Source organism: Monodelphis domestica, chromosome 3 (genome assembly GCF_027887165.1).
Source record: "Monodelphis domestica isolate mMonDom1 chromosome 3, mMonDom1.pri, whole genome shotgun sequence".
NCBI lineage: Eukaryota > Metazoa > Chordata > Mammalia > Didelphimorphia > Didelphidae > Monodelphis > Monodelphis domestica.
The window spans coordinates 70104269-70132217 of NC_077229.1; the positions used below are offsets into that span (position 1 = coordinate 70104269).

Sequence of the window (27949 nt, forward strand, 5' to 3'; positions counted from 1 at the left end):
TTTGGATCTGTCTCCATTCCTGACTCTTGACACCGGAAACTCTGTGGCTCGGACCATAAAAGTAATTAGGTGGCATAGTGGAGATAGTGCTTAGCCTGGAGTCAGGAAGACCTGAGTTCAAATTTGACCTAAGAACTCATTAGCTGTATGACCCTGGGAAAATCAAGCAGTCATTGCTTGCCTCTGTTTTTCTCATCTGAAAAATGGGGCTAACTATAAAACCCAACACTTAGGGTTGTTATGTGAATCAAATGAGATACTATTTCTATAAAAATAGTCACAGTGCCTGGCACATAGTAGGCATTACATAATTGCTCATTCCATTCCCCTTCACTTCTCCATAGGCAAGTTCAGTTGGTAGGTGTATAAGATACATTTTGAAGACAAATTTTTTTAATAAACTGAATCTCACAAATCTACTCATAAATTAGATCAAAGCAATCAATTAGTTGCCATCAACTAAGTGTTTATTATGTGTTCAGCCCTATCCTAAATACTGGAGATGTAAATAAAAATTTAAAAACACATCTCTACCCTTGGAGAGTTCATAGAAGGAACCTTCCCCAAAGTGGAAGCCATTCAATGTGAGGTGTCAGGGCTGACTTTTCCTGTTGACCTTGAATTACAGCATAATAGAGTCCTGGGTTCAAATCTCACCTCTGATGCTTTCTACTTTTGTGTCATGAGGCATGTCACTTAACTTCTCTGCACCTCACTTTTCCCATATGTAAAATGATGGGGTCCAGCTAGATGGCTATTGAGGGTCCCTTCCAGGCATATCCGGTCACCCTGAGATAATTACTTTACTTCTCCAGGCCTCAGTATCCACATCAGTAAAATGAGAGGCTATCCATAATACCTGATACTTCAAAGTTTCCTTCCAACTTTATACCTATGGTTGATTATATAAAAGACCTTAGCAGTGGGAACCTCACTCCTACCTCTAAAACTCCTCTTCTCCAGGCTGTACAAAGAAAGCAATCAGAGGTTCAGAAGAGTTCTTGAGGATTGATCTCTAAAATAAGTTCATGTTTCCTCTGTAAGACTGGGAAACAAGGCCCTAAAAAGGATAAACCTACAACACAAAGACAGAGAGGAGGTACCTACTTACCTGTGGGAATAACAGTAGACACAGGGGTCAGGGGGCTCCTCATCAGTGCTCCTGTGCTTCCTGGTCCTTCATGGCCTTGGGCATGTGTGACTGGCACCACACCAGCATCACCTCCTACAGGAAGAGAGAAGGGGAGACCAGAGCTCAGTCAAGTCATTATTAGAGGACTCCCAAAGGAAAGTACATTGTTGCTACTATCTGCTGAGACCAAAAATACATGGCTTCTCTGACTTTTCTCCACAGGATGAATAACCAAGTTTCCCCCTTCAAAGCACGGACTCACTGATGGACAACCTCCATATATGTTTGATTTAGTGGAATCAGAATCCATCAATAAGAAGAGGAGAATCACTTTAGCACAGGGATTGTGAAACTATCCTTGCATGGAGTTGAGGAAGCCTGGAGAGATGACACTAATTCAACAGATATGGAGCCAAGAAAAAGTCCCTACAGTGGCCCATTGGAAGGCTATAGACAGGAAGGACCTGGGAGGAAGACCCTTCTCCTTAGAAAGGCACAAACTGACCCTCCCTGGACAGACACTCCCCATTTCCTCCAAGGCCACACCCCAATTCCCTCCCTGGGAAGCTTATTTAAAATATGCTTATTTGGGAAGAGGCAGGAAGTGGAAGGCACTTGATCAGAAACAGAGGCTGTGCCTGCCTTGACACTGCTGCCCTCTGTGGTTGTGTCAGGAGGACTGGGAGATGCTGTTGTGCAAACTTCCTGTGTGCTGGCTGGAGGCAGGGTGATAGCTGGAGTTGGTGTTGCCTGTGGGTTTCTCTCAGTCTATGGAGTCAGGCCGGCTGGCCCTGGGTCCTCCAATGAAGTAGCAGCCTCAAGGGAAGCTGTGCTTGTGCAGGCTGTGGGAGTACTTAAGGCAGGAAAGGAGCCTGGCCCTGGGCTCAGAGATTCGTGGATAGGAGTGTGAGGTTCTGTTCCCAGGGAGGGTCCATCTGCTGTGGTGACATTATGGGGGGGGGGGGGTTTGGAGCCATTTGGACAGAGTTCCCCAGAGCCTGTGAGGATTTTGAACGTCCCGAGTCCCCAACCCCTCACGTTAGCACCTTGTCCTTGACAAGCACTTGCAAAACAAAAAGACTGACAGAAATTAGGATCTACTTTTGCTCCAGGGTGCATGGCCACCATGAGAAAGTATTAAATAAGAAGAGACTGATATGTAGATGGATCTGTCCTGTCATCTGGCCCTCAGATGAGATAGGGATCCAGGCTCAGACAAACTGCCTGACGGATACCTGCTCAGGTTAAATGGAAAATGAAGCAGTAATCATTTGTTAAGAATCAGCTACTCCATTCAGGGTTTTAGGTGCTGGGCATAGAAAAGCCTGTCCTCCAGTAGCTGACTTTTATCATAGTAAATTATATGTATACACACAAACTAACACAAGAAATGGACAAAATCCTCCATGAGCTCTTCATCCAAAGGCTGACATCTGGGCAGACAATAATGGGACAGAGGAAGTTGCCGGGTCTTACCACCTAATCACAAACTTTCCTGTTCTCGGACTATGAAGATGAGTCCATATCATATTTGAAAGCTGGAAAACAAGGGCCCAGAGCAAGGATGAATACCAGTATAATAGAAAGAAAAGAAATATTTTCTTACCCATGGCACCTGCAGTAGATTCACTGGTCACTGATGTCATGTCTCTTGCTGATCCGTGGTCTCGGATATGGGTGAAGGGCCCTACACCAATCTCACTCGCTAGAAGAATAAATGAGAACATAAATCTCAGACACAGGACTGGGGGTAGAAAGGACAAGATTATATTTTATATATATATTATATTTATATATATTTTATATTTTATATATTATATCCCTTATATTTTGAAGGAAACTCCAAAATATCTGCTCTCTTTTCTTCATCGTTCATCGAACAGAGAATCTCTCTAGTATTCCCATTCTCTCATTTTTTTTAAAAACTCTTCTAATCTAATGACAGATTTCCTACTTCCCCATCTGGAAAAAACCTTCCTTTTATCCACCTGTCCCTGAGAGCTATAATCTCCTGTCTCTCTTCCCTTTAGTGACTGAAATCCTTGAGGAAGCTCTCTATAAAAGGTGCTTCCACTTTCCTTCTTTCTACTCTCGTTTTAACTACAGTCTGGTTTTCAACCTCATCGCTCAAGTGAAATTGCTCTCTCCAATGTTGTTAACAATCTCTTAATTGCAAAAATCTCTTAATGGCCCTTTCTTCATCCTCATTCTTCTGAAGCTTTCTGCAGTCTTTGATATCATCAACCCATTCTCTTTCATTTTCATAACACAACTCTCGTGGTTCTCCTTTAACTTGTATGACTACTCTCTTTGGTCTCATTTGCTGGATTCTTATCTAGGTCATAAATGCTTAATGTAGGTGACCTACAAGACTTTGAGCTGGGCCCCTCTCTTCTTCTATGAGATTTCACTCAATATTCTACTAAACTCAGAAGATTTAACCATCATCTATATATTGATGATTCTCAAATCTGGTCATCCATCCCTTAATCCCTGTCATGACCTCCAGTCTTATGACTCCTATTGAACAAACTGCCTTTTGGAAATTTTGAACTGGGTTTCTTGTAGACATCTGAGCCTCAACATGTCCAAATCTTAACTCATTGCCTTCCCCTCAAAACCTTCAACTCTTTCTAAGAGTCCAAGGCTCCCAGAAGCCTCAGCCCTGCTGGGCTCAGAGAGCAGGGTCCTCGGAACAACAACCCTCAGGGCCTTCTATCCGAGTCCCAGTGAAAGTCACTGCCCTCGGAGCTCCCCCGGCAGAGAGCAGGGTCGAAACAACAGCAACCCTCAGGGCCTTCTATCCGAGTCCCAGTGAAAGTCACTGCCCTCGGAGCTCCCCACCGCAGAGAGCAGGCTTGTCTGAAACAACAGCAACCCTCAGGGCGGGCAAGACAGCCTCACGGGCTGGATCCTGCTATCCAAGTCTAAGTGAAAGTCACTGCCCTTGGAGCTCCTGCTGCAGAGAGCAGGCTTGTCTGAAACAATAGCAACCCTCAGGGTGGGCAAGACAGCCTCATGGGCTGGATCCTGCTATCCAAGTCTCAGCGAAAGTCCCTGCCCTCGGAGCTCTGGGAAGCCGAAGCCAATCCCCCCCAAGGCCGACAAAACAGCCTCATGGCCAGCTATTCTGAAGGCAACTTCCGGAAAGCAACCCGACCCAGAGAGCCGGGGGAGAGTGTGGCCTCCTGGTCCGACCCTTCCACTCCAGTTCCAGTGAGGCATACTCAATTTAACCCAGGGAAACCTCATAGAACCGACAATCTGCCCAGGACTAAAGCCTCTGAACACCAGACAGAGATAAGAAAAGCTAATCCTCCACATTCAGAGATGGCAAACTCCACAGAAGCACAGAAGCCCCAAAATACCAAGAAAAATAAGAAGAAAGGGGCAACTTTGGACACATTCTATGGAGCCAAAATACAAAATAAAGAGCAGATAGAAGAAGACCTACAAGAAAATGCTCCAAAATCTTCCAAAGGAAATGGAAACTCTCCACAAACCCATGAAGAATTTGAATCAGAAATGACCAAAAAGATGGAAACCTTCTGGGAGGAAAAGTGGGAAATAATGCAAAAGAAATTCACGCATCTACAAAACCAGTTTGACCAAACTGTAAAAGAAAACCAGGCTTTAAAGCAAGAACTAATAAAGCAAAGCCAAAACACCAAGAAATTAGAAGAGAACATAAAATATCTCACCGACAAGGTGATAGATCTGGAAAATTGAGGGAGAAGAGATAATTTAAGAATAATTGGACTCCCAGAAAAGCCAGAAATAAACACCAAACTCGATATGGTGATACAAGATATAATCAAAGAAAATTGCCCAGAGATTCTAGAACAAGGGGGCAATACAGCCACTGACAGAGCTCACAGAACACCTTCTACACTAAACCCCCAAAAGACAACTCCCAGGAATGTAATTGCCAAATTCCAAAGCTATCAAACAAAAGAAAAAATCCTACAGGAAGCCAGAAAAAGACAATTTAGATATAAAGGAATGCCAATCAGGGTCACACAAGACCTTGCAAGTTCTACTCTGAATGATCGTAAGGCATGGAACATGATCTTCAGAAAGGCAAGAGAGCTGGGTCTCCAACCAAGAATCAACTACCCAGCAAAACTGACTATATACTTCCAAGGGAAAGTATGGGCATTCAACAAAATAGAAGATTTCCAACTTTTTGCAAAGAAAAGACCAGAGCTCTGTGGAAAGTTTGATACCGAAAATCAAAGAGCAAGGAATACCTGAAAAGGTAAATATTAAGGAAAGGGGAAAAATGTTATCTTCTTCTTTTACTCAAACACTCTTCTATAAGGACTACATTTATATCAATCTATGTATACCAACATGTGCGGAAAATGTAATATATAAATAGGGGGTAAAGAAAGACCAAATAGAATAATCATTCTCACACAAAGATTCACATGGGAAGGGGAGGGGAAGAAAACTCCTATAAGAAGGAGAGGAAGAGGGGGGGGGGGTACTTAAACCTCAATCTCAGGGAAATCAACTCTGAGAGGGAAAAACATCCAGATCCATTGGGATCTTGAATTCTATCTTACCCAACAAGGGTAGGGAGAAGGGAAAACCAAAGGGGGGAGGGAGGGAGGGAGAACAAAAAGGGAGGGAAAGAAAGGGGGAGGGGGGAAAAGGGAGGGACTAAAACGGGAAACATCAAGGGAGGGGACAAGGGGGACTTATTCAAAGTAAATCACTGGACTAAAAGGTAGAGCCAAAGAAGAAAAGGTTAGAATTAGGGAAGGCTATCAAAATGCCAGGGAGTCCACAAATGACAATCATAATTTTGAATGTGAATGGGATGAACTCACCCATAAAACGTTGACGAATAGCAGAATGGATTAGAATCCAAAACCCTACCATATGTTGTCTTCAAGAAACACACATGAGGCGGGTTGACACCCACAAGGTCAGAATTAAAGGAAGGAGTAAGACCTTCTGGGCCTCAACTGATAGAAAGAAGGCAGGAGTGGTAATCATGATATCTGATAAAGCCAATGCAAAAATAGACCTGATCAAAAGGGATAGGGAAGGTAATTATATTTTGTTAAAAGGGACTCTAGACAATGAGGAAATATCATTAATCAACATGTATGCACCAAATAATATAGCACCCAAATTTCTAATGGAGAAACTAGGAGAATTGAAGGAAGAAATAGACAATAAAACCATACTAGTGGGAGACTTAAACCAACCATTATCAAATTTAGATAAATCAAATCAAAAAATAAATAAGAAAGAGGTAAAAGAAGTGAATGAAATCTTAGAAAAATTAGAATTAGTAGAGATATGGAGAAAAATAAATAGGGATAAAAAGGAATACACCTTCTTCTCAGCACCACATGGCACATTCACAAAAATTGACCATACATTAGGTCACAGAAACATAGCACACAAATGCAGAAAAGCAGAAATAATGAATGCAGCCTTCTCAGATCACAAGGCAATAAAAATAATGATTAGTAATGGTACATGGAAAACCAAATCTAAAACCAATTGGAAATTAAACAATATGATACTCCAAAACCGTTTAGTTAAAGAAGAAATCATAGAAACAATAATTTCATCGAGGAAAATGACAATGGCGAAACATCCTTTCAAACCTTTTGGGATGCAGCCAAAGCGGTAATCAGAGGTAAATTCATATCCCTGAATGCTTATATTAACAAACAAGGGAGAGCAGAGATCAATCAATTGGAAATGCAAATGAAAAAACTCGAAAGCAATCAAATTAAAACCCCCCAGCAGAAAACCAAACTAGAAATCCTAAAAATTAAGGGAGAAATTAATAAAATCGAAAGTGATAGAACTATTGATTTAATAAATAAGACAAGAAGCTGGTACTTTGAAAAAACAAACAAAATAGACAAAGTACTGGTCAATCTAATTAAAAAAAGGAAGGAAGAAAAGCAAATTCACAGCATTAAAGATGAAAAGGGGGACAGCACCTCTGATGAAGATGAAATGAAGGCAATCATTAGAAATTACTTTGCCCAATTAGATGGCAATAAATATACCAATTTAGGAGAAATGGATGAATATATACAAAAGTACAAACTGCCTAGACTAACAGAAGAGGAAATAGAATTCTTAAATAATCCCATATCAGAAATTGAAATCCAACAAGCCATCAAAGAACTTCCTAAGAAAAAATCCCCAGGGCCTGATGGATTCACCTGTGAATTCTATCAAACATTCAGAGAACAGTTAATCCCAATACTATACAAACTATTTGACATAATAAGCACAGAGGGAGTTCTACCAAACTCCTTTTACGACACAAACATGGTACTGAATCCAAAACCAGGCAGGTCAAAAACAGAGAGATAAAACTATAGGCCAATCACCCTAATGAATATAGATGCAAAAATCTTAAATAGGATACTAGCAAAAAGAGTCCAGCAAGTGATCAGAAGGATCATTCACCATGATCAAGTAGGATTCATACCAGGGATGCAGGGCTGGTTCAACATTAGGAAAACCATCCACATAATTGACCACATCAACAAGCAAACTAGCAAGAACCACATGATTATCTCAATAGATGCAGAAAAAGCCTTTGATAAAATACAACACCCATTCCTATTAAAAACACTAGAAAGCATAGGAATAGAAGGGTCATTCCTAAAAATAACAAACAGTATATATCTAAAACCAACAGCTAATATCATCTGCAATGGGGATAAACTAGATGCATTCCCAATAAGATCAGGAGTGAAACAAGGATGCCCATTATCACCTCTACTATTTGACATTGTACTAGAAACACTAGCAGTAGCAATTAGAGAAGATAAAGGAATTGAAGGCATCAAAATAGGCAAAGAGGAGACCAAGTTATCACTCTTTGCGGATGACATGATGGTCTACTTAAAGAATCCTAGAGATTCAACCAAAAAGCTAGTTGAAATAATCAACAACTTTAGCAAAGTTGCAGGATACAAAATAAACCCACACAAATCATCAGCTTTTCTATATATCTCCAACACAGCTCAGCAGCAAGAACTAGAAAGAGAAATCCCATTCAAAATCACCTTAGACAAAATAAAATACCTAGGAATCTACCTCCCAAGACAAACACAGGAACTATATGAACACAACTACAAAACACTCACCACACAACTAAAACTAGACTTGAGCAAATGGAAAAACATTAACTGCTCATGAATAGGACGAGCCAATATAATAAAAATGACCATCCTACCCAAACTTATGTATCTATTTAGTGCCATACCCATTGAACTACCAAAATACTTCTTCACTGATTTAGAAAAAACCATAACAAAGTTCATTTGGAAGAACAAAAGATCAAGGATATCCAGGGAAATAATGAAAAAAAACACATATGATGGGGGCCTTGCAGTCCCTGACCTAAAACTATATTACCAAGCAGCAGTCATCAAAACAATTTGGTACTGGCTAAGAGACAGAAAGGAAGATCAGTGGAATAGACTGGGGGAAAGCGACCTCAGCAAGACAGTATACGATAAACCCAAAGATCCCAGCTTTTGGGACAAAAATCCACTATTCGATAAAAACTGCTGGGAAAATTGGAAGACAGTGTGGGAGAGACTAGGAATAGATCAACACCTCACACCCTACACCAAGATAAATTCAAAATGGGTGAGTGACTTAAACATAAAGAAGGAAACCATAAGTAAATTGGGTAAACACAGAATAGTATACATGTCAGACCTTTGGGAGGGGAAAGGCCTTAAAAGCAAGCAAGATATAGAAAGAATCACAAAATGTAAAATAAATAATTTTGACTACATCAAACTAAAAAGCTTTTGTACAAACAAAACCAATATAACTAAAATCAGAAGGGAAACAACAAATTGGGAAAAAATCTTCATAGAAACCTCTGACAAAGGTTTAATTACTCATATTTATAATGAGCTAAATCAATTGTACAAAAAATCAAGCCATTCTCCAATTGATAAATGGGCAAGGGAAATGGATAGGCAGTTCTCAGATAAAGAAATCAAAACTATTAAGAAGCACATGAAGAAGTGTTCTACATCTCTTATAATCAGAGAGATGCAAATCAAAACAACTCTGAGGTATCACCTCACACCTAGCAGATTGGCTAACATAACAGCAAAGGAAAGTAATGAATGCTGGAGGGGGTGTGGCAAAATAGGGACATTAATTCATTGCTGGTGGAGCTGTGAACTGATCCAACCATTCTGGAGGGCAATTTGGAACTATGCCCAAAGGGCGACAAAAGAATATCTACCCTTTGACCCAGCCATAGCACTGCTGGGTCTGTACCCCAAAGAGATAATGGACACAAAGACTTGTACAAAAATATTCATAGCTGCGCTCTTTGTGGTGGCCCAAAACTGGAAAATGAGGGGATGCCCATCAATTGGGGAATGGCTGAACAAACTGTGGTATATGTTGGTGATGGAGTACTATTGTGCTAAAAGGAATAATAAAGTGGAGAAGTTCCATGGAGACTGGAACAACCTCCAGGAAGTGATGCAGAGCGAGAGGAGCAGAACCAGGAGAACATTGTACACAGAGACTAATACACTGTGGTATAATCGAATGTAATGGACTTCTCCATTAGTGGCGGTGTAATGTCCCTGAACATCTTGCAGGGATCCAGGAGAAAAAACACCATTCATAAGCAAAGGATAAACTATGGGAGTGGAAACACCGAGGAAAAGCAACTGCCTGAATATAGAGGTTGAGGGGACATGACAGAGGATAGACTCTAAATGAACACTCTAATGCAAATACTATCAACAAAGCAATGGGTTCAAATCAAGAAAACATCTAATGCCCAGTGGACTTACGCGTCGGCTATGGGGGGTGGGGGAGAGGAAAAGAAAATGATCTATGTCTTTAACGAATAATGCTTGGAAATGATCAAATAAAATATATTTTTAAAAAAAGAAGAAGCCTCCAGATCACAAGCTGCACAAAAATGAACTTTGGGTGTAGTTGATTGAACATTTATTTGTATGTATACTTTCATGCCAGAAAGGGGACTGCCCCCTAACTGGCTCTTTGTCAATGTGTCCAGCAGTTATTGGTTTTGTTCCTCTCCTCATTCTCAAATTATTGTAATCTTTAAGTTGATTATGTTTTCATGATCCTTTTTGGGGAAACCTTTCCCAATTAGAATCAAATGGTGAAATGTAAAAATGGACTTGAATACAGAACTTCAATCCAAAGAATTGGTCCTTGGTCCACTTCCCCAGGATGCTTTGTAATGTCACTGAATTCTCACCTGGGCAGAGATGGAGAAGGAGTATTTAACCTGATTGGAAAGGCTTTTGTGGCCCTTTCCTGTTTCTGCTTGCAAGCAGACACAGCTCTTTTCATAATGTAGGTGAGGGTGTCTAGGCTGGGCCTAGACACGTGCTTTCTTATCCTGTATTTTCTTTAATCCTTAATCTTCAATAAAACTCTAAAAATATAATAGTCCTTGCAGAGAGAAACTAATTTCTACCTGCCTCAGCTTCCCCAAATTTTAATCTTTACACTTCTAATTTTGGATGCATTAATTTTGTTTGTAGAAAAGCTTTTTAATTTGATGTAATCAAAATGATTGATTTTACATTTTGTGATTTTTTTCTAGCTTTTGCTTGGTTTTAACATCTTTCCTTTCCCAAAGATCTGACAAGTATACTATTCTGTGTTTGCCTAATTTGCTTATAGTTTCCTTCTTTATATTCAGTTCATTCATCCATTCTGAGTTTATTTTGGTGTAGGGTGTCACACTACCAGAAATTACCAAAGAAAACTCATGAGATATCCTCAGACACAAAAATAAAATTGAAATTGAAAAAATTCACAGATCACTTCTAGAAAGAAATGCTCAAATGACAATTTCCAAGAATGTAATAAATTCAAGAGCCACCAAGCTAAAAAGAAAATACTGTAAACAGCCATAAAAAAAATTCAAATACCATGAAACTGAAATCGGGATTACACAGGATCTAGCAGCTTCTACACTGAAGGATAGAGTGTTATGGAATAGGATATTCAGGAAGGCAAAAGATCTGTGTTTATAACCCAGAGTCACCTATACAGCAAAACTGAGTATATTCTTTCAGGGGGAGAATGGAAATTCAATAATATAGCAGATTTCCAAGCATTCCTGAGGAATAAGTCAGACCAAAATAAAAAAATTTATGCCCAAACATGAGGCAGAAGAGAAGCCCAAAATGGTAAATAAAAAAGAGAAAATTGAATGGACTCATTAAGGTCAAAATGTTTATATGTCTAAATGGAAAGAGAATATCTGTAATTGTCAAAAAGTATTCTTTGTAGTAGAGAATATGGAAGAAACTAAGTTAGAAAGAGGGTGAGGGATTGTCCAGGGGCCCGTTGGGCATCGTGGCCTGGGCCAAGAGCAGGCCTACTGCAGTGCTCTGGAGGGAAGCCATGCCAGGGGTTGGGGACCCTTCAAGGCCGCCTCCACCTCTGCCTGGGCCACGGCCCGGCCAGCCTTGCGGCCTCCGCAGCCACCGCCGCTGTTACCGCTGCTCCCACCGCCCGGCTTGTTCTTCCTGCGCTTGGCTTAACTCTTGGTGTCAGCTGGACTCATCCTCTGCGAGGCTGGGCTATAAGGAGCTGTGGCTGCTGAGGAGGCAAAGTCTACAGGCTGGCAGAGACAGTGTTCAGGTTCTGCCTCCATTGGGATTGCTCCCTCAAGAGGACTGAGTGGGCCTGAGCCAGTGGTCTGGGCAGCTTTGCCGCTATACCTAGGGCTTTTGGACTACCCAGACCCAGCTATTGGTCAGTTATTACGTCGGCCATCAGTGTCCATAGTGGTCAGGATGTCCCGTTCCTTCTCCTCGGAGAGGCTTACCCTCAGGGATGTCCACACAGATCAGCATGAAGCAGGGGAGCTTGCAGAGGAGTGCTCCTCTTCTCAGGGTTCTTGGGAGGAAGGTCTAGCCCAGGTGGGAGAGATGCAGTGACCAAAGCAGAGCAATGGTTCAGCCTACTAGCTCCCTACTGCTCTGTCTCTCATACTAGATAGATGGCAAGGATGGATTTATATCATAACAGAAATAAAAAAGATGGAACAACTCTCCTGTAAGAATTCCACTGAGCAATCAAGACAGACAATACACGGGGAGGATTCTGTTGTGTTTGATTGGTTTTAAGAGGAAAGAAAAAGCAGAATGAAGGATTGCCATAGAGGAGAAATGGGGAAGAACCTGCTGTTTCTCATAGCTAGGATACAGGAGAAGAAGAGATACAAAAAGCATAAAAAAAGTGGGGAAAGCCTCTGGTCTGACCCAGAAAAAGAAGTGTCAAGCACACACACACATCCAGAGCCTTGTATAGAAGTAAATTAAACTCAAGCAGGAAACAGGTGGGGACAAGAAAAAAGAGAGAAGGATTAAAGAAGGAGCTAAAGCTGAAGGGGAGCAGGGGCCCTATTCTAGGGCAAAAAGAATTCTAATGCTTGTGGCTACAGGAGAATAGAGCTATTCCTAGGTAAAAACCATAGCATATACCAAGTGAGCGATGACTGATGAAAGACCACCCCACCTGGGAAGCTCCCAAAACTTATGGACCACAAGACTGCTTCTGAAAATAGTAGCACAAAAAACCCTGAAGTTTGGGATGCTGCCTCCCCCACCTACAGGTGAGAAGAACCCAACTTTACCATAAAATTTAAAGTCGAAAAATAGGCTGCAAAAATGAATTAACAACAAAAGAACTTGGTCATAAAAAGCTACTCCAATAACAGGGAAGATCAAGCTATAAACTGAAGAATTCAGCAATGTGAAAATAGATACAAGCAAAGTCTCAAAGAAAAATGTAAACTAGTCAAACCCCCCCCAAAAAAGAAAAAGATAAATGTAGAAGAAAATTTTGGGCAAAAAAAAAAAAGAGTGACACAGGTAAAGTAAGAAAAGAAAATTAACAATTTGGTAAGAGAGGCACAAAAAATATTGAAGAGAAGAATATATTAAAAACCAGAATCTGCCAAATAGTAAAAAAAAAAAGTCATCAGAATTTATTGAAGAAAAAACTACTTAAAACACAGTATTGACAAACTGGAATAGGATATGCAAAACCTCACTGAAGAAAATAATTTCTTAAAAATTAGAATTGAGCAAATGGAAGCTGATGATTCTATGAGATATCAATAAAAAATAAAACAAAATTGAATGGGGAAAAATTAAATTTGGAATATTTCAGTGGAAAAACAACTGATCCTGAAAAAAGATCTGAGGAGACATAATCTTGGAATTTTTGGATGAACTGAAATGAAAGCCATGACATAAAAAGAGCCTAAATATCATATTTCAAATTTTTTTTCAAAGACAACTACCCTGAGATCTTAGAATCAAAAGGGTAAAATAGAAATTGAAAAAATCTACCCATCATGTCTTAAAGTAGATCCTGAAATGAAAATTCCTGAGGATATTAAACCAAATTCCAGAATTCCCAGGGATCAAGGAAAAATTTGGTAAGCAGCCAGAAAGAAACTAATTCAATATTCTGGAGCCATAGCCAAGATCACACAAGATTTAGCAGCTGCCATATAACAAAAGAAGAGAGCTTGAAATGACATTCTGGAAGGCAAAGGAGCTAGGATTACAATCAAGAGTGACTTATACAGAAAAATTGAGTACCACCTTTTTGGGGGAAAAAGGAGGCTTAAAAGACTATTTAATGAAATAGAGACGTTTCAAGGCATGAAAAGGTAAGCATGACAGAAATCATAAGGGACTGAATATGGTTAAACTGTTTATATTCCTATATGGAAAGATGACACATGTTACTCCTAAGAATTTTATCTTTCTTAGGACATTTAGAAGGATTCTACATAGACGAGCCACAAGTATGATTATTTTTGTTGGAATGATATAAAAAAAAGTGAGAGAAAGAAAGATGCACCGACTTTCTATAAGAATACTATCCACCTCCCTGGGGGCAGCTGGGGAACTCAGTGGATTGAGAGCCAAGCCTAGAGATGGGAGGTCCTAGGTTCAAATCTGGCCTCAAAACACTTGCCAGCTATGTAACCCTGGGCAAGTCACTTGACCCCCATTGCCTACCCCCCTTACCACTCTTCTGCCTTGGAGCCAATACACAGTATTGACCTTCCTAAAAATATAAAAGTTGAAGCAAGAATGTCCATTATCATCACTATTATTCAGTATTGTGTTAAAAATATTATATCAGTGATTTTTTAAATTAAATGAATAAGAATAGGCAACGAGGAAACAAAACTATCACACCATGCAGACAACATGATGGTATACTTCGAGAGCCCTAAAGATTCCAATACACTGTATTGACTCCAAGATGGAAGGTAAGGGTTTAAAAAAAAAAGAATACTAGCCACTTTGAGAGAATCCACTGGAGTGTGAATGCAGATCAATTGTACTCTTCATCACTGTATTTTATTTGTGTTTTAATTTTATATAGTATCTTCTCACAAGAGTGATTAATGTGGAGATCAGATTGCTTTACCATCTCAGGAATGGGGCAGCTAGGGAGGGAGGGAGACAATTTGGATCTTGTAATTTTGGAGAACTTATGTTCTTATGCTAGAGACCTTATGCTATGGAGAACTTATGCTAGAAAACTTGTAAAAATATAAAAGGTGAAGCAAGAATGTACATTATCATCACTATTATTCAATATTGTGTTAGAAATATTATATCAGTAAGATTTTTTAAAATTAAAATAATAAGAATAGGCAACAAGGAAAGAAAACTATCATACCATGCAGACAATATGATGGTATACTTTGAGAGCCCTAAAGATTCCATTAAAAAACTAGTTAAAATAAAAGCTTTATCAAAGTTGCAAGATATTAAAAACCCTAAATTATCAGCATTTCTATATTTTATTGACAAAATCCTACAGGTAGAGATAGAGCACTTCCATTTAAAATAACTGCAGACAAAATTGGGATATTAATGCACTGCTGGTGGAGTTGTGAATTGATCCAACCATTCTGGAGGGCAATCTGGAACTATGCCCAAAGGGTGCTAAAAGACTGTCTGCCCTTTGATCCAGCCATAGTACTGCTGGGTTTGTACCCCAAAGAGATAATGGAGAAAAAGACTCGTACAAAAATATTCATAGCTGTGCTCTTTGTGGTGGCCCAAAACTAGAAAACGAGGGGATGCCCTTCAATTGGGGAATGGCTGAACAAATTGTGGTATATGTTGGTGATGGAATACTATTGTGCTAAAAGGAATAATAAACTGGAGGGATTCCATGTGAACTGGAACAACTTCCAGGAATTGAAGCAGAGTGAGAGGAGCAGAACCAGGAGAACATTGTACACAGAGACTGATCCACTGTGTGAATGTAATGGACTTCTCCATTAGTGGCAAGGCAGTGATCCTGAACAACTTAGAGGGATCTATGAGAAAGAACACTATCCACATTCAGAGGGAAAACTGTGGGAGTAGAAACACAGAAGAAAAACAACTCCTTGATACATGGGTCAAGGGGATATGACTGGGGATGTAGACTCTGAGTGAACATTCTAGTGCAAACATCAACAACATGGAAATAGGTTTTGATCAAGGACACATGTAATAACCAGTGTAATTGCACGTCGGCTAAGGGAAGGGCGGGGGAAGGAGATTGAGGGAAAGAATATGATTCTTGTAACCAAGGAATAATTTCTAAATTGACTAAATAAAAAGAGAAAGAAAACAAAAAGAGGATGAGGAAGCAAACTGATTATGATGATATCATGATATGTAAATGTGATATGAAATGATATGTATGTATGATAGGAAATGTACAAAAAATTAGGGGGTGAAAGAGATGATTACACTGAGAGGAAAGGGAAGGGATTGAGAATGTGAGAACTATATAACATAAAGCAGAGGATCAGAGTGAAAGGGAATAGAGCAGCATCTAAAGGGAATAATAAGATGGTGGGAAATACAGTAATTAGGATGCTGAATGTGAATGGGATGAACTAATTAATAAAAATATACTAAGGAAAACAGAATATTGATGAACATGTTGATTAAATAAGATATTTTATAAAGAGATCTCTGAGGGGACAAGCAGTTTGTGAGACCAGAATTTACAAGAAAGAACACAAGAAAAGTTCTGTCAGTTGGTGATGTCCTCTCACTGGGTCTCTGACTGGGTCACTCACTCACTGGGTTTCAGTTACTGAGCTTGCTTTCTTTGACTGCTGTTGGAGACAGGCCTCTCTGACTTTACCCTCGGCTGGTGAAAGGGAAGAGACTTCTTTTTTTTTTTGGCTTTTTTAGGAGAAATCTTTTATTGGCACAAGGGTCCTGGATTCCATTTAGTCACTAAAATCAACACTGAGATTAAATTGCATGATAGGGTAAAGCAGTGATTTCCCAAGAACAACAAAATCTTGTTTCTCCTGTGGACAGAACCATAATCCTGCTCCTTCTCGACTGTCCCCCAAGAACATCAGAAGAGGGATTACTGCTTTTCTTTTAAAACCACAGGCACAGGTTTCTATTGAGTAAAAGGGATCCTGGCTACTCTTTTGTATGATCAATCAAGGTACATTAAACAAAAATAGAGAAATCTATTTTTTTATCACCACAGAAAAGACCCAAGGGCATGTGCAATACTGCAAAGCTTTAATAGCTTCGGGCTAACTGGCACTAAAAGTGGAGTGGCACTAAGGAGAAGTAAGCATAGTATAGGATTTTTACCAGTGAGAACTGGGACAAAATAGGATTCTAACATTTTGTGGCCCATCCCACAACTCTACCTCCCTCTACCCCTAACAAGTGGGAGCCAAGTCAATTTCTGAGAATTTCTTTGCCTCCTTCCTAAGTCAAAATATTAAAAAAAAAAAACAAAAAACCCATCCCTATTCCTGTGGGAGAAAACACTCCTCCCCCCACTCCTTCAATCATTGTTGGTTCCTGGACTTCAGGTTCCTAAAAGATGAATGTTGAGGGGAATTGTAGGAGTCAAGATAACAGGAATTGGGAGACACCCCTGGAAAAAAGGCCTTTTTAAAAGAAAGCATCCTGGGTCTCAAGTGTATTACACAGCCTGTTTACCAGCAGTGCTATGTGCTATTCACAGAGTTACTTAAACTGAAATGGCATGCATTATTAATTGGAGTCAGATCAAGAAATATTCATCTATGTTATTATCAATGGAGCTGGCTGACCCCACAAGAATTCAGCTCAACCAAATTTTCAAAGCCCAATGATTTATCTAAATCCTCTCCTTAAACTTCCTTTTTAAACAAAAGATAAATAAAAGAGTATCTCTCCAAACTTAAGTCTTTTAAAAGTATTCATTTGCCCACATTCACCTTCTTCCCATTCCCAAGATTTTTTTTCTTTTTTGAAAGATTAAAAGTCACAAAGGGCTATTGATAGTTAGACAAATAGCAGCAGGTTACATCTTCTTTCAATATTGATCCGTTCTGGGAATTCCAGCCACAATTTCAGATTCTATCCCACAGTGATTCTTTCCACGGAGGAATTTAAAGAAGCCATTATCACCCCAGTCAATATTCCAGGAGTTGGCAGCCAGCCAGTAACGGATTCCATTTTCCACACCCCAGCCAGGATTTGAATGGCGTGACCTCCAAGCATCTCTCCAGCAACGTGCTGGTATACTCCAGACTTGTAGTGTAGGAAGTCTTCATACACACTAAAAGCTCCCTCCACAGGGCCATTCTTGTAGATCTCAGCCATGATCTCCTGCTCACTTGAAGGTACCCTATAGGGGGTTGATCTGTAGTTTTTGTCATCCTTGTACTGAGTAGAATAGCCCTCTTCACACTTCTTCCTGCACGTGGGGGTGTCGCCCTCTTCTCCAGTACAGGCAGAATGGGAGCCATTCACATGGTGCTCACATGGAGGGATGGAATAAGGTCAGCAGCCCACATGGGAATCATAGAGACCACCAGATACAAGGCCTTTCTTAGTCCAGAAATTCCAAGCTCCAGCAGGAAAACCTCCATTACAGCCATCCCCACATTCAGATCCACAGCAGCTAAGCAGATCCTCAGCAGACACTTCTACATTAGCATTTCCATTACTGTGTACACAGATCCTGTCAGAAACAGCTTCCACAGCTCCAAATGCCCAGCAAGATCCACAGGAACCCTGGTCTCTTATTTGCTTGATAGTAGGGCAGTTTGGCCATTGTTCCCAGGCATCAAAGTTTTCTGGTAGCTTCATATTATCAGCCATTATCATTCTCTAAGGTAGTAGCTTGGCTCCACCCATGAAGGTACCACAGAGTTTCTTTATGTAGCTCATGTCTCCATTAAGGAAGTTGTGCGCAGCCTGCCATGCAGTGTTGAGCTTGTTGATGTGGTTGACCATTTCATCTGATAGAGGAGGAAAGGATAATCTGCTCTTGGCACTGGTCAGTACGACCAGGCAACACAGGGTGGCCAAGAACCGCCACATTTTGAGGAACGGACTCCTAATTTACCCTTCCTTCCAATGCCGCTCAGAAGCTCTCAGAAAACAACTAGACCACACCACCGCACCTCACTGGAAGAGACCTCTGAAACCCATTTGAAGAGGGTTTCTACTTTCCTCATAAAGAGGAGTCCTATCTAAGAAGAAGCTTGTAGATCTGCTTTGCTGCATAACAGTTTTGGAGAAGGAGAAAGATTGAAGCTGTTTGTCTGGTACCTGCAGTTTCAGTGAACTGAACCTTAGGTGGCACCAAAACGCAAAAGTCAGCCAGCCAGCAACTGTGTTAAATGAAGCAGTTTGCAGGGCAGCCTCATTAAGCAACACGTGGCTGAATTGTTTTAACATTGGATTTATTCCTGGACTCTTCTTAAGCCTACCATCCCTCTATATATCCAAGGGATGTTGGCATATGGATTTTTGATGACAGTTTTGACTCTTATGGTCCTTTAGGTTATATCCTATCTACCCTTCGGAATATTAATGCTACTATCCATGGTTATGATGCTGAAAGTTCTCTTATCCATCTGTAACTATTGAAAAGTCATGAATGAGACAAAATTAGAAAACAGTGGGCTTAAACCGAGGGTTAATTATCTGGAGACCAAGACGAAAAGAATTAAAATGTAATATAACTAGTTGGCTAAGACACAGGGGCAATGGAATTAGACAGAAATTGAGGTAACCAAATGGGACAAGAAACTCAAGCATTAGAAAACAATCCTGCCCTTATGTTTCCACTCAGGGAGGTGCCAATGATAACCGCAGAGATTGGGATCCTCAATATAAGAGTTCACAAGAGATTTACCCAAGCATATTTAGAGTCTTTTAAATCATCATATCATCAATAACCCTAACCCAAGCTATGATGAAAAACCAATGGCCATGGTAAAACAATTTAAGAAGAAAGTAAAGATCCAACCTATCTGGACTTTGACATGTTAATGGATGAATTGTTATCAAAAAGGGAAAAACAGAAAATCATTGGGGATATACATAGGAATCCTAGTTTAGCTGACTGGTTTTCCCAGGACCCCCATTGGGAAGATAATTCTTTTGTGGGTTACAAAAATTTAATTACTGCTAGAGAGGCCATTATCCAGACGATGAAGGATAATTCAAAGAGACCAGAGTTGTGGTCAAAGTTTGAAAGATTGAGACAAGACATATGAAAGACCCCATCTACTTTCCTGAACAGGGTGATAGATTCTGCTGAGAAATGAATTGGATAAAGATGTAAACCATATAAGCAACTGTCCAAATTGGGATGAGATGGGACTGGATAAACTTAGGTGTGTAGCTTCTGACATTTTTCAGGATAACAAAGATAGACAAGCTGAGATAAAGAATAATATCCTAGATAATTTAGCAAAAGAAATCAAAGATCTGATACTTAAATTAAAAACTAATGAAGTGCAAGATTGAGCAGTGGCTGCACTTAAGAGTATTACCGAGCACCTAGAATAGCATATTATAAATTCTAGAGAATGTAGACAAACCCCTCACTGCTATTTTGTAATAAACCTGGTCACTTAATGAAACTCAGTCATTTTAGGGGATAGGTTTTTAGACAATTCAAGAAATTATAACGTGAGAAAGCAAGGCAACAGATTTGATGGGTTCAATGGTTATGGTGACTTTGATTTTTAAAATGGGTTTAACGCTGGGTATTATAGTGGGTATCAGTATGCAAAACCTAATTACTCTGTGTATGAACATAAGGGTAGCTTCAGGTGTTTTGACACAGTGTTTGGGACAACATCACTGACCTGTAGTTTATTATTCTGGCCAAGTAGATCCCATAGCTGCAGGTGCTCAGCCATGAGTTGGGGTGTGGAAGAGACAGCAATGCTAATTACCAAAGATACAGACCTGGTGCTAGGATGCCTACTCAGAATTTTTTGTCCACATGAACTCAAAGCACTTATGTTAAAACACAGCACACAAAATCACATCAGTATCCCAATCCATTCAGAAAAGTCTTTGACAAAATACAATACCTATTACTACTTAAAAAGCCAGTAGGACATGAAGGAAGAGAAGGGGCTTTCCTCAAAATAATAAACAGTATTTGTTTCTAACCACCAACAGGTATCATCTGAAATTGGGATAAGTTATGAGCCTTCCCAATAAATTTAGGAGTGAAGCAAGGATGCCCATCATTACTACCATTATTACCACACTAGAAAGTGCTAACTGCATCAATTAGAGGAGAAAAAAAGAAATCAAAAGTTGTAGGCTGTGATAAAACTAAACTATCACTCTTTGCAAATGATATGATGGTATACTTAGAGAACCCAAGAAAATCAATTAAAAACCTGGTGGAAATGATAATTTTAGCAAAGCTTCAGGAAACAAAATAAAGCACATGAATCATCATCATTTCTTTTTATATCCAAAAAAATTCATCAGCAAGAATTAGAAAGAGAAATTCTATTAAAAATCACTCTAGATAATGTAAAATATTTGGGAATCTATATGCCAAGACAAACTCAAGAATTAAACAAAAACAACTAAAAAACACTTTATATACAATTAAAACTAGATCTAAACAATTGCAAAAATATTAATTGTTCAAGGGTAGGATAAGATAATATAATAAAACGACTATTCCATCAAAACTAATTTACTTATTCAGTGCCATAGCTATCAATCTATCAAAAAATATATAATATTAGAAAAAATGATAACGAAGTTCATTTGTAAAAACAAAAGATCAACAATATTAAGGGAATGAATGAAAAAAATGTGAAGGATGGAGTCCTAGCAGTATCAGATCTTAAACTGTATTATAAAGTGGTGATCATCAAGTATAGTACTTGTGAACCTTAAAAATTCTCAGACCCGGGGACTTCCGGTTAAGATGGCGGCTTAGAGAAAGCTAAAGCTCAGATCTCCGGAAAACCCTTCCCGACCAATCTCAAACGATAAGCTCCTAAGGCGCCGAAATTCAAAACGATCAACAGCACAGACCCTGGGAACCCTCCTCCTGGACCTGGACCCGGTTCAAAAGGTACGGCTCCCCTTAAAAGCCAGAACCCGAGATCACTCGGACCTCAGGGGTAGGAGCGCAGAGTCCAAGGCTCCCGGAAGCGGCAGCTGCGCGGGGCTCAGAGAGCAGGGTCTGAGGAACAACAACCCTCAGGGTCTTCTACCCAAGTCCCAGTCCGGGTGAAAGTTACTGCCTGGGGCCTCCGCTGCAGAGAGCTGGTCAAAACAACAGCAACCCTCAGGGCGGGCAAGACAGCCTCACGGGCTGGATCCTGCTATCCAAGTCTCAGTGAAAGTCTGTGCTCTCGGAGCTTGGGGAAGCGGCAGCCCATCCCCCCGCAGGCCTACGAAACAGCCTCACGGCCAGCGATTCTGAAGGCAACTTCCGGAAAGCGAGCCGGGGGGGGGGGGGGGGGGGGGGGGGGGGGGGGGGGGGAGAGTGTGGCCTCGTGGTCCGACCCTTCCATTCCAGTTCCAGTGAGGCATATTCAGTTTAACCCAGGGAAAGCCCATAGAACTATCTGCCCAGGACTGCCTCTGAACACCAGAAAGAGACAAGAAAAACTAATCCTCCACATTCAGAGATGACAAACTCCACAGAACCACAGAAGCCCCAAAATACCAAGAAAAATAAGAAGAAAGGGGCGACTTTGGAAACATTCTATGGAGCCAAAATACAAAATACAGAGCAGACAGAAGATAATATAAAAGAAAATGCTCCAAAACCTTCCAAAGGAAATGGAAACTCTCCACAAACCTATGAAGAATTTGAATCAGAAATGACCAAAAAGATGGAAGCCTTCTGGGAGGAAAAGTTGGAAATAATGCAAAAGAAATTCACGCATCTACAAAACCAGTTTGACCAAACTGTAAAAGAAAACCAGGCTTTAAAGGCCAGAATCAGGCAGCTGGAAGACAACGATCGTGTAAAAGAGCAAGAATCAATAAAGCAAAGCCAAAATACCAAGAAATTAGAAGAGAACATAAAATATCTCACCGACAAGGTGATAGATCTGGAAAATAGGGGGAGAAGGGATAATTTAAGAATAATTGGACTCCCAGATAAGCCAGAAATAAACACCAAACTGGACGTGGTGATACAAGATATAATCAAAGAAAATTGCCCAGAGATTCTAGAACAAGGGGGCAATACAGCCACTGACAGAGCTCACAGAACACCTTCTACACTAAACCCCCAAAAGACAACTCCCAGGAATGTAATTGCAAAATTCCAAAGCTATCAAACAAAAGAAAAAATCCTACAGGAAGCCAGAAAAAGACAATTTAGATATAAAGGAATGCCAATCAGGGTCACACAAGACCTTGCAAGTTCTACGCTGAATGATCGCAAGGCATGGAACATGATCTTCAGAAAGGCAAGAGAGCTGGGTCTCCAACCAAGAATCAGCTACCCAGCAAAACTGACTATATACTTCCAAGGGAAAGTATGGGCATTCAACAAAATAGAAGACTTCCAACTTTTTGCAAAGAAAAGACCAGAGCTCTGTGGAAAGTTTGATACCGAAAATCAAAGAGCAAGGAATACCTGAAAAGGTAAATATTAAGGAAAGGGGAAAATGTTATCTTCTTCTTTTACTCAAACTCTCTTCTATAAGGACTACATTTATATCAACCTATATATACTAACATGTGGGGAAAATGTAATGTATAAATAGGGGGTAAAGAAAGACCAAATAGAATAATCATTCTCACACAAAGATTCACATGGGAAGGGGAGGGGAAGAAAACTCCTATAAGAAGGAGAGGAAGAGAGGGAGAGCGGGTTACTTAAACCTCAATCTCAGGGAAATCAGCTCTGAGAGGGAAAAACCTCCAGATCCATTGGGATCTTGAATTCTATCTTACCCAACAAGGGTAAGGAGAAGGGAAAACCAAGGGGGGGAGGGGGAGAGGGAGAACAAAAAGGGAGGGTAAGAGAGGGGGGAGGGGGAGGGAACAAAAAGGGAGGGACTAAAAAGGGAAACATCAAGGGAGGGGACAAGGGGGACTGTTTCAAAGTAAATCACTGGACTAAAAGGTAGAGCCGAAGAAGAAAAGGTTAGAATTAGGGAAGGCAATCAAAATGCCAGGGAGTCCACAAATGACAATCATAACTTTGAACGTGAATGGGATGAACTCACCCATAAAACGTAGACGAATAGCAGAATGGATTAGAATCCAAAACCCTACCATATGTTGTCTTCAAGAAACACACATGAGGCGGGTTGACACCCACAAGGTCAGAATTAAAGGAAGGAGTAAGACCTTCTGGGCCTCAACTGATAGAAAGAAGGCAGGAGTGGTAATCATGATATCTGATAAAGCCAATGCAAAAATAGACCTGATCAAAAGGGATAGGGAAGGTAATTATATTTTGTTAAAAGGGACTCTAGACAATGAGGAAATATCATTAATCAACATGTATGCACCAAATAATATAGCACCCAAATTTCTAATGGAGAAACTAGGAGAATTGAAGGAAGAAATAGACAATAAAACCATACTAGTGGGAGACTTAAACCAACCATTATCAAATTTAGATAAATCAAATCAAAAAATAAATAAGAAAGAGGTAAAAGAAGTGAATGAAATCTTAGAAAAATTAGAATTAGTAGAGATATGGAGAAAAATAAATAGGGATAAAAAGGAATACACCTTCTTCTCAGCACATGGCACATTCACAAAAATTGACCATACATTAGGTCACAGAAACATAGCACACAAATGCAGAAAAGCAGAAATAATGAATGCAGCCTTCTCAGATCACAAGGCAATAAAAATAATGATTAGTAATGGTACATGGAAAACCAAATCTAAAACCAATTGGAAATTAAACAATATGATACTCCAAAACCGTTTAGTTAAAGAAGAAATCATAGAAACAATTAATAATTTCATCGAGGAAAATGACAATGGCGAAACATCCTTCCAAACCTTTTGGGATGCAGCCAAAGCGGTAATCAGAGGTAAATTCATATCCCTGAATGCTTATATTAACAAACAAGGGAGAGCAGAGATCAATCAATTGGAAATGCAAATGAAAAAACTGGAAAGCGATCAAATTAAAAACCCCCAGCAGAAAACCAAATTAGAAATCCTAAAAATTAAGGGAGAAATTAATAAAATCGAAAGTGATAGAACTATTGATTTAATAAATGAGACAAGAAGCTGGTACTTTGAAAAAACAAACAAAATAGACAAGGTACTGGTCAATCTAGTTAAAAAAAGGAAGGAAGAAAAGCAAATTCACAGCATTAAAGATGAAAAGGGGGACAGCACCTCCAATGAGGAGGAAATTAAGGCAATCATTAGAAATTACTTTGCCCAATTATATGGCAATAAATACACTAATTTAGGAGAAATGGATGAATATATACAAAAATACAAACTGCCTAGACTAACAGAAGAGGAAATAGAATTCCTAAATAATCCCATATCAGAAATTGAAATCCAACAAGTCATCAAAGAACTTCCAAAGAAAAAGTACCCAGGGCCTGATGGATTCACCTGTGAATTCTATCAAACATTCAGAGAACAGTTAATCCCAATACTATACAAACTATTTGACATAATAAGCAAAGAGGGAGTTCTACCAAACTCCTTTTACGACACAAACATGGTACTGATTCCAAAACCAGGCAGGTCAAAAACAGAGAAAGAAAACTATAGGCCAATCTCCCTAATGAATATAGATGCAAAAATCTTAAATAGGATACTAGCAAAAAGACTCCAGCAAGTGATCAGAAGGATCATTCACCATGATCAAGTAGGATTCATACCAGGGATGCAGGGCTGGTTCAACATTAGGAAAACCATCCACATAATTGACCACATCAACAAGCAAACTAGCAAGAATCACATGATTATTTCAATAGATGCAGAAAAAGCCTTTGATAAAATACAACACCCATTCCTATTAAAAACACTAGAAAGCATAGGAATAGAAGGGTCATTCCTAAAAATAATAAACAGTATATATCTAAAACCAACAGCTAATATCATCTGCAATGGGGATAAACTAGATGCATTCCCAATAAGATCAGGAGTGAAACAAGGATGCCCATTATCACCTCTATTATTTGACATTGTACTAGAAACACTAGCAGTAGCAATTAGAGAAGATAAAGGAATTGAAGGCATCAAAATAGGCAAGGAGGAGACCAAGTTATCACTCTTTGCGGATGACATGATGGTCTACTTAAAGAATCCTAGAGATTCAACCAAAAAGCTAATTGAAATAATCAACAACTTTAGCAAAGTTGCAGGATACAAAATAAACCCACACAAATCATCAGCTTTTCTATATATCTCCAACACAGCTCAGCAGCAAGAACTAGAAAGAGAAATCCCATTCAAAATCACCTTAGACAAAATAAAATACCTAGGAATCTACCTCCCAAGACAAACACAGGAACTATATGAACACAACTACAAAACACTCGCCACACAACTAAAACTAGACTTGAACAAATGGAAAAACATTAACTGCTCATGGATAGGACGAGCCAATATAATAAAAATGACCATCCTACCCAAACTTATTTATCTATTTAGTGCCATACCCATTGAACTACCAAAATACTTCTTCACTGATTTAGAAAAAACCATAACAAAGTTCATTTGGAAGAACAAAAGATCAAGGATATCCAGGGAAATAATGAAAAAAAACACATATGATGGGGGCCTTGCAGTCCCTGACCTAAAACTATATTACAAAGCAGCAGTCATCAAAACAATTTGGTACTGGCTAAGAAATAGAAAGGAAGATCAGTGGAATAGACTGGGGGAAAGCGACCTCAGCAAGACAGTATACGATAAACCCAAAGATCCCAGCTTTTGGGACAAAAATCCACTATTCGATAAAAACTGTTGGGAAAATTGGAAGACAGTGTGGGAGAGACTAGGAATAGATCAACACCTCACACCCTACACCAAGATAAATTCAAAATGGGTGAGTGACTTAAACATAAAGAAGGAAACCATAAGTAAATTGGGTAAACACAGAATAGTATACATGTCAGACCTTTGGGAGGGGAAAGGCTTTAAAACCAAGCAAGATATAGAAAGAATCACAAAATGTAAAATAAATAATTTTGACTACATCAAACTAAAAAGCTTTTGTACAAACAAAACCAATATAACTAAAATCAGAAGGGAAACAACAAATTGGGAAAAAATCTTCATAGAAACCTCTGACAAAGGTTTAATTACTCATATTTATAAAGAGCTAAATCAATTGTACACAAAATCAAGCCATTCTCCAATTGATAAATGGGCAAGGGAAATGGATAGGCAGTTCTCAGATAAAGAAATCAAAACTATTAACAAGCACATGAAGAAGTGTTCTATATCTCTTATAATCAGAGAGATGCAAATCAAAACAACTCTGAGGTATCACCTCACACCTAGCAGATTGGCTAACATAACAGCAAAGGAAAGTAATGAATGCTGGAGGGGATGTGGCAAAGTAGGGACATTAATTCATTGCTGGTGGAGCTGTGAACTGATCCAACCATTCTGGAGGGCAATTTGGAACTATGCCCAAAGGGCGACAAAAGAATATCTACCCTTTGACCCAGCCATAGCACTGCTGGGTCTGTACCCCAAAGAGATAATGGACACAAAGACTTGTACAAAAATATTCATAGCTGCGCTCTTTGTGGTGGCCCAAAACTGGAAAACGAGGGGATGCCCATCAATTGGGGAATGGCTGAACAAACTGTGGTATATGTTGGTGATGGAGTACTATTGCGCTAAAAGGAATAATAAAGTGGAGAAGTTCCATGGAGACTGGAACAACCTCCAGGAAGTGATGCAGAGCGAGAGGAGCAGAACCAGGAGAACATTGTACACAGAGACAAACACACTGTGGTATCATCGAACGTAATGGACTTCTCCATTAGTGGTGGTGTAATGTCCCTGAACAACTTGCAGGGACCCAGGAGAAAAAAACACCATTCATAAGCAAAGGATAAACTATGGGAGTGGAAACACCGAGAAAAAGCAACTGCCTGAATACAAAGATTGAGGGGACATGACAGAGGATAGACTCTAAATGAACACTCTAATGCAAATACTATCAACAAAGCAATGGGTTCAAATCAAGAAAACATCTAATGCCCAGTGGACTTACGCGTCGGCTATGGGGGGTTGGGGGGGGGGGAGGAAAAGAAAATGATCTATGTCTTTAACGAATAATGCTTGGAATTGACCAAATAAAATATATTTTAAAAAAAAAATAAAAATAAATTTAAAAAAAAAAATTCTCAGACCCTACTTCATAAGGTTTGGTTAAGACCATTCCTCATTTTAAATAATGAAGGAACTTAGATCAGGAATGTGAAACCTCTACTCCACCCCTACTTAAGCCTGCTTTAGGGGAAGAAACTCCTTGCTGAAAAATGAA

General features: G+C 39.6%; 1 pseudogene; it reads right to left on the reverse strand.

Moving 5' to 3' along the window:
• Positions 1–17515: 17515 nt before the first annotated feature.
• Positions 17516–18717, reverse strand: LOC130457918 (cathepsin B-like; annotated as a pseudogene).
• Between the last annotated feature and the right edge of the window lie 9232 nt (positions 18718–27949).